The following is a 9,504-nucleotide window of genomic DNA, read 5'->3' as shown; positions in this document are numbered from 1 at the left end:
CAAATTTAACATGGACAGAGTTTCACTGAGAAAAACTAGCAGATCGCAAAGTTCTATATATTCTACATGGAATGAAACTTTCTACAGCTGCTGATTGATCTCCTTTAATCAATTGTCTTTACTGATTCCTTTCTTTCTCTGCATGTTGTGTTCTTCTCCAGAGTGTAAAGGAGAAGACAAAGTGATGCAGCCATCAGGAGATGTCATTGCTGCTGAAGGAGACACAGTTACACTGGATTGTAGTTTTGAGAGCAGTTACACAGATAATAATTTGTTCTGGTACAAACAAGAAGTAAATGGCTTTCCAAAATACATTTTAAGATGCGGTTATTATGGAGATGATAATGCTCCAGAGTATGGAATAAGATTACTGTCAAAAGTATTCATCCACAATTCTAACCATTCGTATTCGTAATGTTAAACATTTGTATGTTAATAAAAAACTTGTACACAAAATTCTGCTGTCATATGCATGAGTTTGATAAATTAAGGGTTAGGATTGTTTTTACGAGTATGAACCTAAAAGTTGTGAGTGCAACTCTAATTTCTACGACTACGAAGTCTTCCCTGTGAGGACGAATTCAAGTTTATGGGTACGAGTAGAAAAATACTGGAATGACGTCACATAGGTCACAGGGGAAGGTAATCGAACACAGATTGCTCCAAACGCGCATGCGCCATTTATAAAGAGTAGACGCCGGGTGGACCCGGTGGACCTACCGGGGCAGGTGACGCCTCACAGGTCAAGTAAATAACACCTCCAACTTCTTGTAATTTATTTATTTCATGAAACTGTACTGTTTTAATTGATATACAGTTTATGGACGAAAGACGGTACTGCTTAGCTTGCACGCTAACGAGCCGGGCCGGTGACACATTAGCCTTCTAATGCAAGGAGGCTAATGAGGAGGCTTAATAACAAAACAAACATAATTTGAGATTATGAATCGTGGCAATTGGCGTATGAATCAGCCCATTGTACAGCCTAAATTGCTGTAAATTAAGTCCAGTTTTAGTTCTTTGCAAACTCAGACACGTGCATTAGTTTAGTTTGCAATGAATCTGGCGGAGTTCGGTAAAGTTGGAAAGATATTAACAGATTCGGACTTCCGGCATCAATAACTCATGAGATATATGTTGTCAAAACATGAACGATGCCTCTTTCAAATCGTTGTAAGGTAGACAATGTGCTACAAGGCCAATTTTATCAAAAGTCGCTGTCTTTCAAGCAACAGAAATAACATTGGCGTCTATGAGCAGCCGGCGGTGCAACGAGTGAACAGGGACCGTCTGCAAATAGCAAAACCGCTGCAACAGCGAAAAGAGACACGACACATTTATTCAATAACTTTACTCTTGTACCCTGTAGAGCCACTAAAATCACTGGAGCCATGAATCGGCTGCGGCTGGTCATACTACAACTCTTTGTTTGGTGCTAAATGAAAAATTGAATTTTAAGGATTTTTTATGATTATTTTATGAGTATTAAAATTCAGTAACTTCACTCTTACACACTGTACAGTCACCAAAATCACTGGAGCCATCAATTGTCTCCTGCTGGTCATACTACAACTCTTGCTTTGGCGCTAAATGAAAAATCTGAATTTTAAGGAATTTGTATTTTTTATAATTATCATTTTATTAGTAATAAAATTCAATAACTTTACTCTTACACACTGTACAATCACCAAAATCACTGGAGCCATCAATTGTCTCCTGCTGGTCATACTACAACTCTTTGTTTGGTGCTAAATTAAAAATCTGAATTTTAAGGAATTTTTATGTTTTGTATGATTATTTTATGAGTATTAAAATGGCACTTTTCTTCATGTATGTGGTAAATTTTATATAACACACAGGAAAAGTGGCATAAGGGCATAATGTACTTGTTTGTCCAAACACATTGTAACAGTTTGACCCTATCTTCCCTTCTATAGTTATTGTACTGGGGTGCCAGTTGGGTATCCCTCCCAACATATAGGATATGCTACTATCTTATTTACACTATTGTTTGTTTTACCCACCGTTACACAAGGACCATACACTTCCAACACTATGCATGCCCTTTACTTAGAGAGTGTCACAAAGATAATAAACAATAAAAAAAAACCAGCAACAAGACAGAAATCAAGTTTGCATTATATATTGAATACATTGATGGCCACAGACAATACTTTCAACACATTTTTCCTGTTTTCTCCCCCCCACCAGTGTCCTTTTCTTCCTTGGTGCCCTTCAGCCCACACACACAAAGCTCCACAACAGTAAAGGAGCTGCAGACAAAAAAAGATAAGTATAAAAATATTGCATTGACAACATCTCATTATAAAGAAAGAAAAAAAAAAGAAAGAAAAACAACTCACAGGTACTGATCACGTGACCCGTGTCACGTTACGCAGAAGTCAGACCCAACAGAGGCTACACACTGGCACTGGGCAAAGCAAATACATTCTCTTTTATCATAATTATTTGTACTCATTATATATATTGCCACTAATGCCGGACTACATAGTCGAATATATATAAAAATAAACTCACGTTAATCGGGTTTGGAACGTCACTACGACACGCCAATCAGGCGCTATGACGTCGCAGAAGCAGAAGAGGAACCAGGCTGTTTGTTTCTTTACTTGCCGGTTTTCTCCGATTCTCTGCAAGTTTCTCCTACTCCACATATCCTCGTACTACCGCACTCTGTTATCAGTCCCTCCTGGTCCCCGAAATCGCTCCCTGGGCAAGATGGCTCAGTCCACTGGCCGCGCAACAGTGGCGTCTGCTCACCCCAGTAGACAGCAAACAGCTGCCATTCTCCAGGAAGGAGGAAGGAGGCAATTTCAGTGGTGACGCGAACAACAGACGAATAAGGTAAGAGATGAAAAAAAAACGGGGCGTGTACTCGTGAGCAGGACGCACACATGATTATTACTCGAGCATGTGGGAAATAAACAGTGAGGCTGGGCTATCAAATACCTGGCCGTTACACTCCCCCCCCCTTGTGAAGACCGAGCCAGAGAGGGTTACAACTCTTCCATGATTCCAAAAAGGTAGTATCACTCATGATATTGTTTTCTACAGCTCGTTTCCAGATCAGATACAAACCCTGGAAAATCTTCATCATCACTTTCTTCCCGAAAAATTTCAAGAACCCTTCTTGTCTGGGCTCTATCCCATTCCTTGGCTGAGGGGTAGCAAGGTTTCATTTGAGCTAAATGAACCACCCGAAGGTCCTCTCCTGTATCTTCAGTGACCACTTCAAAATTCACCGGTCCGGTTCTACGTACAACGCGGTAAGGCCCCTTCCACCTCGGAGCAAGCTTTGCGGTGAAAGACTTGTCTCCTTTCGATAATGGGTGTGTACGGATCCAAACACGATCTTCTTCATTGAATTCACCATCACGCCTTCCTTTATCATATTGTTGTTTTTGCTTGTGTTTCGCTCTTTTCAGATTTTCCATGGCAAATCTTCTGAGTTCCTCCATTTGCTTAGCAGTAGCATAAGCAGCAGTATCGGGGTTCCCTAGATGAGGGCTCAACTCAGCATCCAATGGACCTTTGAGAACACGACCAATATTCAGCTCGGCGGGAGTCACTCCAGTAGGCTCATGTACAACTGTGTTAAGGGCAAAACGAAATTCAGGTAGGAACTTATCCCAGGAGGTATGTTTGTTTTCTACATAAGAAGCAAGCAGGACTTTGATGTTACGATTGATTCTCTCTGTCAGATTTGTTTGAGGATGGTAAGCAGAGGTTTTCTTCTGGAAAATATTCCACCTTTTACAGGTCTCCTCGTACACAGACGATAAGAACTGTGGACCCTGGTCAGACAGGAGGTAAGTGGGGACACCCCATCGGGTTACAATTTCTTTAACCAAGTACTGAGAGACAACCTCTGCTGTGGCTTTACGTAGAGGAAACAGTTCCACCCAACGGCTGTAATAGTCAACGAAGACCAAAAGATACATGTTGCCATGGGAACTACGTGGAAAAGGGCCCATCAAATCTACCCCTAACATTTCCCAAGGACCATGCACTTTGGTTTGTTGCAGCTTTCCAGGAGGTTTGCGCGTCTCTGGTTTATACTTCTGACAGGTGAGACAACGTTGCACATAGTTACGAACATCCAGGCTCATTCGTGGCCAATACACTAATGCTTGTAATCTCTTATAGGTCTTATATCGCCCAAAATGTCCAGAGAGCGGATCATTATGATAGTGATGGAGGAGTTGTGGACGGAGTGAAGGAGGAATGTATACTTGATAAATGGTCTTATGGGGAAGCTTCACCACACGGTATATCTTATCCTCTAATACTGTGTACTGGGTTGTTAGATCTTCAGCCACTTCTCCTTTTTCCATTATTTCTTTATATAAATCTTGAGCATAAGGATCCTGTTGTTGGGCTCTCCAAATAGTTTCATCAGTTACATGAAGAGGACTAAAAGTGTCTCTGTTAGAACGGAGCACAGCAGCACAGGTGGCACGGGGAAACTCTATTTCCAATGGAGCTCGTGATAGAGCATCAGGAACAATATTGGATTTCCCTTTTCGATACTCAACCGTAAATGAGAATTCTTGGAGGCGCAAGGCCCAACGAATGAGCCTTGTACTTGGCTTCTGTGTTTTAAAAACCCAGACAAGAGAAGAATGATCCGTAATCACAGTAAAGTGACGCCCCTCCAGGTAATAACGCCATTTTTCAATCGCCCAAACTACAGCTAGGCACTCCTGCTCAGTAGTGGAGTAATTCCGCTCTGCTGCGTTTAGGGTACGGCTAGCAAAGGCGAGCACTTGCTCTGTCCCCAGTCCAGTTTGTTGGGCCAGCACAGCTCCTAAACCAACATCACTGGCATCGGTATAAACCACAAAGGGCAAGTTAAAATCAGGATGTCCAAGGATTGGCGGAGAGATCAAATACTGTTTTAATTTCTCAAATGAAGTTTGGCATGTAGGAGTCCAAATATACTTTGCTCCCTTCCTTTTTAGTGCATTTAATGGTTCTGTAAGTGTGGAGAAGTTTGGTACAAATCTATGATACCAGCCAGCCATGCCCAAAAATCTCTGAAGCTGTTTCAGGTTCTGAGGGACGGGAAAATCCTGCACAGCTTTGCTCTTCTCGGTGTCCACTGCTACACCGTCAGATGACACAACATGTCCCAGAAATGTAAGCGAAGTCCGGAAGAACTGGCTTTTCTTCATGTTGACTGTGAGGTTAGCTTCACGCAATTTATCCAAGACCTTTTGTATGTCCTGTTGATGTTGTAGATGAGAATGAGAGTAGATGATAATGTCATCAAGATAAACAAAACAGATTTTTCCACGCAGCTCTCCAAGGACAATCTCCATCAACCGCTGGAAAGTAGCGGGGGCATTTTTTAATCCAAATGGCATCACTTTAAACTGAAATAAACCATATGGACATACAAAGGCAGTCTTCTCACAACTGTCTGGATCCATTTTGACCTGCCAATATCCACTGTTAAGGTCTAGAGTGGTAAAAATCCTAGCTCCAGCCAGTGATTCCAGGATCTCTTGGATGTTGGGCAGAGGATATGAGTCCGTCTGAGTAGCAGCATTGACCTTCCTGAAATCAACACAAAAGCGAGGTTTGGGGTCACTTTTTTTTGGTACCAGAACAACTGGAGCTGCATATGGTGAGGATGAGGGCTCAATGATGTTCCTTTTAAGCATGTCATCCACATGTTCTTTAATTACTTGGAGTTTGGCCGGAGAAACTCTGTAAGGTTTTTGTTTAATAGGCAAATCATGCGAGAGGTAAATTTTATGGGTAAGTACCTCTGTACATCCCAAAACGTCAGTACACACAGCAGAGTTTTCCTGAAGTTGGCAATATAATAATCTTTTACCAAATTCGTCTAGGTGAGCCTGGGTGACAGCGTTCTGGAAGAGATCAAGGCATGATGGAGTTGTTAATAATTGGGTTGGAGCAACAGCAGAGAAGAAGGCAACCTGATGTGAGGGTGAGTTTAACAATGCGGCTGACTCTTGCAGGAACTGATAGTGTTTTCTCTGGTTAAATTTAAACCAGTATCTCTGCTCTGACACATCAAATTGTAGACCGGAAAGGGATATGAAATCAAGACCCAGCACCACAGAAAAAGCAAGGCTTTGAACAGGCAGGATTACACAAGGTAGTCTAATGGCTCGGGATTGTACAGTAATGATTATTTCGCTCCATCCAAACGGTTGTCTTTCTTGTCCATCAGCCAAATACAAAGGCCCTCTCTCCCAGGGCTGAATATTTCCATTAAGTTCTGACCACACCCTTTCATTGACCAGAGTATATGAAGATCCTGTGTCCAGAATAGCAGTTCCTTGCCAAGGTCCAAGGGTCACAGGAACTCTTAACTGGACTGGCAGAGATCGACCCGGGGGGGTAAAAGCAACCCCAACTTCACTCTGGGGTTCCGAAGTAGTAAGAGACCCAACAGTGGCAGGTTTGTTTTGGACCGGAGATGGTCTCGCTACCGGCTGAGAAGGACCTTGTGGTGATGAGGTCCGATTAGAGCCTCCATGTGGACAAACGACAGGTAAATGGTTCCCCTTACATCGCCAACAGAATGGTTCAAGTGGCCGTTTTTGATTATAATTCTGTGTCTTCGGCCGCACAGTTTGTTCAGTGGTTGGTGGTCGAGATTCAGCAGGCCTGGGTGTTGCAGCTTCACGCCTCCGTTGATCATAGTGATGTTGATTATCTCGATCTTGTTCCAACTGCTGGCCCAAACGAACAAGCTCGTCCACAGTGGTGACTCGACTACTACGCAGTTGGCTGGCCAAGGAGGGATTGATATGTTTTAGAATCAACTTAATAATATCTTCCTCCTCAATATTCGATTTCCAGCGTCTGCACAGTGAGTGATACATATATACAAAGTCTCTAATACTTTCATTTTCTCCTTGAACTCGAGTTCGTATCCTTTCAGCGAGCTCATCCTCATAGTCCTCAGAGAGGAACGCAGCTCGGAACTGGTCTTGGAAATCTGTCCAAGTGTGAATTTTATACCTTGCAACATCCCACCAATCTCTGGCTGTACCGTGTAGCACGTTACGTAATGTGGCCATCAACTCTTCATCGGACAGTGAGTTAAGCGATAAATAGTCTTCACAGCGCTCTAAATACTGTAATGGGTCTGAAGGATCCTCTAATTTCCCATATGTAGGAAATTGTAACTTAATTGGACTTTTCCCTGTCTCTCTGTTTTTCTTTAAAGGCAAGGTGGTAAGGACTGGCGCCGTTTGTTCTCCAATTGCTGGATGACGAGCTGTAGACTCAAGTCTTGACCTGCTAAAAGTGACTATAGGTGGTAGGTCTTGGAAAACAATTGAAGTGGATTGATCTACCATATCTGTCTGGTTAGGTTGACTTCTTGCACTAAATTCCTCTGCCATGTCTTTCACTAATTTAGAACAATGAGAGAGCTCCCCCTGCAAGCGGGTGAACTCCTCATATAAACAGGCAACACTTCCAGTCACTGGGGCAAGCAGAGTGCTGATTTCCTGGAGAACCTCCGTATGATGATGTTTCAATCTCCAACTCAACGTCGCTTTGAACTGAGTGAGAATGTACTCCATCTGAGCGTCCATATGTCCCAAATACTCTTTCTGTTTCTCATTCATTATCTCTATGAGAGTGGTTTTCATGTTATCCAACTCATTTTTCATGTTATTTTTCATTCCATCCACCTTTTGATTTAGGTTCACCATTTGGGACTGAACTCCAGATATGGACAAAGACTCACTCGGTTGGGGAGTAACAGACTGAGCTGACAACGGAGACTTCAGTAGATCCTCTCCTGTCAATTCCATGTCCAAAAGTGAATATGCTGTGGAGCATGTTACAGGTGGTAGAGCATTTTGTGGTTGGGGGGGAATACCTTTTCAATTAATGCATCAATAAAACCGTCCATTGTTTTATCTTCTGTACTCATTTCTTCCTTCTTATCACATTACTTGTTCTTCTCTATGGATGTTGTAAGTTTCCATACAGTGCAACACTCTATTCAAGTCCCATCTGGGGTGCCACTTTTTTATGTAACAGTTTGACCCTATCTTCCCTTCTATAGTTATTGTACTGGGGTGCCAGTTGGGTATCCCTCCCAACATATAGGATATGCTACTATCTTATTTACACTATTGTTTGTTTTACCCACCGTTACACAAGGACCATACACTTCCAACACTATGCATGCCCTTTACTTAGAGAGTGTCACAAAGATAATAAACAATAAAAAAAACCAGCAACAAGACAGAAATCAAGTTTGCATTATATATTGAATACATTGATGGCCACAGACAATACTTTCAACACATTTTTCCTGTTTTCTCCCCCCCACCAGTGTCCTTTTCTTCCTTGGTGCCCTTCAGCCCACACACACAAAGCTCCACAACAGTAAAGGAGCTGCAGACAAAAAAAGATAAGTATAAAAATATTGCATTGACAACATCTCATTATAAAGAAAGAAAAAAAAAGAAAGAAAAACAACTCACAGGTACTGATCACGTGACCCGTGTCACGTTACGCAGAAGTCAGACCCAACAGAGGCTACACACTGGCACTGGGCAAAGCAAATACATTCTCTTTTATCATAATTATTTGTACTCATTATATATATTGCCACTAATGCCGGACTACATAGTCGAATATATATAAAAATAAACTCACGTTAATCGGGTTTGGAACGTCACTACGACACGCCAATCAGGCGCTATGACGTCGCAGAAGCAGAAGAGGAACCAGGCTGTTTGTTTCTTTACTTGCCGGTTTTCTCCGATTCTCTGCAAGTTTCTCCTACTCCACATATCCTCGTACTACCGCACTCTGTTATCAGTCCCTCCTGGTCCCCGAAATCGCTCCCTGGGCAAGATGGCTCAGTCCACTGGCCGCGCAACAGTGGCGTCTGCTCACCCCAGTAGACAGCAAACAGCTGCCATTCTCCAGGAAGGAGGAAGGAGGCAATTTCAGTGGTGACGCGAACAACAGACGAATAAGGTAAGAGATGAAAAAAAAACGGGGCGTGTACTCGTGAGCAGGACGCACACATGATTATTACTCGAGCATGTGGGAAATAAACAGTGAGGCTGGGCTATCAAATACCTGGCCGTTACAACATAATTCTGTATAGTAATGGAATTTACAATCCTTACCAAAGAGAGTATCAGATAACACCAATATACCAAACAAACTGTTTAGACTGTCACCTCAAGTACTGATGATTGAGAAGAAAGACGATAAGACACTTTATTGCAAAGTTTCAGTGTCAATTGATTCATTTATACCATAATGTTAAACTGAGAGTAATATTTTTCTAGTTAAGGACTGTACAGACAATACTTGGAGGTAATAAACCTGACGGTCTGACCAGCACAGGTCACAGCAAGTACACTATGCCCTTATGCCATTTTCCCTGTGTGTTATATAAAATATACCACATACATGAAGAAAAGTGCCATTTTAATACTCATAAAATAATCATACAAAACATAAAAA

The 9,504-nt window shown here is 42.1% G+C and overlaps 2 long non-coding RNA genes across 9 annotated transcripts; one reads left to right on the top strand and one right to left on the bottom strand.

The window, feature by feature from the left end:
* Positions 1-2,051: 2,051 nt before the first annotated feature.
* Positions 2,052-9,125, bottom strand: LOC127535368 (uncharacterized). 4 transcript variants are annotated; one of them, XR_007944203.1, is made up of 3 exons: positions 8,680-9,125; positions 8,505-8,572; positions 2,052-2,273 (listed from the first exon to the last, which is right to left on the bottom strand). It is a non-coding gene; the product is annotated as an uncharacterized LOC127535368 (long non-coding RNA). The 4 variants fall into 4 exon arrangements; XR_007944204.1 differs by lacking the exon at positions 8,505-8,572 and adding an exon at positions 2,364-2,431; XR_007944201.1 differs by lacking the exons at positions 8,505-8,572; positions 8,680-9,125 and adding exons at positions 2,364-2,431; positions 2,539-2,650.
* Positions 3,172-7,879, top strand: LOC127535365 (uncharacterized). 5 transcript variants are annotated; one of them, XR_007944194.1, is made up of 6 exons: positions 3,520-3,637; positions 3,781-3,830; positions 3,909-7,096; positions 7,229-7,321; positions 7,424-7,572; positions 7,713-7,879. It is a non-coding gene; the product is annotated as an uncharacterized LOC127535365 (long non-coding RNA). The 5 variants fall into 5 exon arrangements; XR_007944196.1 differs by adding an exon at positions 3,172-3,287 and having other exon boundaries at positions 3,447-7,096; XR_007944195.1 differs by having other exon boundaries at positions 3,576-4,089; positions 4,168-7,096.
* Positions 9,126-9,504: the final 379 nt, after the last annotated feature.

This window comes from Acanthochromis polyacanthus, chromosome 9 (assembly GCF_021347895.1).
Source record: "Acanthochromis polyacanthus isolate Apoly-LR-REF ecotype Palm Island chromosome 9, KAUST_Apoly_ChrSc, whole genome shotgun sequence".
NCBI classification, from domain to species: Eukaryota; Metazoa; Chordata; class Actinopteri; family Pomacentridae; genus Acanthochromis; species Acanthochromis polyacanthus.
The sequence above is the reverse complement of the archived record's forward strand: the minus strand, read 5'-3'. Positions and strand labels throughout refer to the sequence as shown.